This window comes from Leptosomus discolor, chromosome 1 (assembly GCF_034619465.1).
Source record: "Leptosomus discolor isolate bLepDis1 chromosome 1, bLepDis1.hap2, whole genome shotgun sequence".
NCBI lineage: Eukaryota > Metazoa > Chordata > Aves > Leptosomiformes > Leptosomidae > Leptosomus > Leptosomus discolor.
Window position 1 is genome coordinate 119,980,432 of NC_141391.1, and position 1,608 is coordinate 119,982,039.

Here is a 1,608-nt window from a genome sequence, read left to right on the forward strand (position 1 = left end):
ATATGCAGAAACCACCTTTTAGACATCTCATTCTACTTTCTCACAAATGCAAAGTGCTAGGCAATTATCGCAAGGTTAGAAATGCCGCAACCCTTAAATGACACAAGAGTCAATATATTTTTCTTCCAAGAATCTTATGCTCTTACACTCTGCAGAGAGATTTATAATGCACTGTTCCCATTCCACATGCAAGACCCTGCATAGTATCTCTGGAGAGAGAGGTAACTTTAGCCCTGTGTCCATGCTCAGCTAAGGCTAAATGAAGGAAACAGGAATGCTTCCCCCGAGTCCTCTAGCTCTGCCTCTGATTTTACTGAGCTTGGTATTTCAGGTAGTCAACCAGACCTTTTTTTCTCACCCTCCCACTGGAAAATTAATCAGTTCTTCACAAACTGCAGGTGAAATTTCTGACAACTCTCCTGAGGTTTTTCAGATTTTTTTCTACTGGAAGATATAGCTTTTCTTTGCATAGTAGTGACAATCTCTCCCTCAAGATAGAGGGCTAACATTTAGCCTAAAACCTTAAGTGCATCTCATATATCGGGTGATCCAAGCCCATCCCATTTTTATTGGATAAATATTTAGAAAATTATAGTTTTAGTATCACAGTAACTCAGACCATTTACACATACACAGACCTCTCATAGCAAATGCAATGTGTTTTACAGTGTGATAAGAACAGTTACTTGGAGAAAGAAGCCGTATCTGTCAATAAAACAATAGGATAGTAGTAATCGGTTTTGAAAGTTTCCTTTCGGGCAAGCTGTTCAGACATTTTTGACCACTGATTCATTTGGCTCTGTGCCTGTTGAGTCAGGACACTGTATGGACACTAAGGCTGTAGACTAAGAAAGTGTCTGATCTGAATTTCAGATTGCTTCAGTAAATTCAGAAAAATTAGGAGAAAATTCCACGTTGATTGTTTCACTAGTTTCTCACAAGATGGAAAACTTCTGTTCTGTTTCGTTTTGAACAGCATCCCTTCTTGTGGAGCAGTATCTACTACAACCCACAAGATCTTCCTTTTGACAGCAGCAAAGTCTTTCATCTGCAGTTTTAGCGCTCCTCTAGCAGGCACTTAGCAACAAAAGACTATAGCCATTGTACAGTCTCATTAGGAGGCCATAAAACAGCTAGTGATCGCCTATACTAAAAAATAAAGTTTTGGACTAAGGGAGGAATCCTGGGAGAGAAGTTCCTCTAAAAAGGCACCTAACAGATACAGTGAAAACTGGCATGTCATTGAAGCAGGTAGACTGAGGGAAACAGGGAGGGTTCTATTGGTGGTGTGCTTGCCATAGTTAAAACCAGACTAGGCACATGTAATCAGACATGTCTTGTAGCTTTGCCCAAAATGCACTTCAGACTGAGAGTGCTTAAAACCCAAACAGCAGTAGGTATTGTGGCAGCCAAAGAGAACAAGCTAAAGAGCTACTTGCATTCAGAATGTTTATATACACATTTTTGGTGTTGCTTGGTTTTTCAAAAGTAATTATGGAACCTTATACAAAGGGCATATCTTATATATGAGAAAGAGGTAAAAAGGGGCAGAAAAATAATTCCTCTGTGGGCCAACTCCTCCTCTTCCCAAAAACCCACATGCACAAT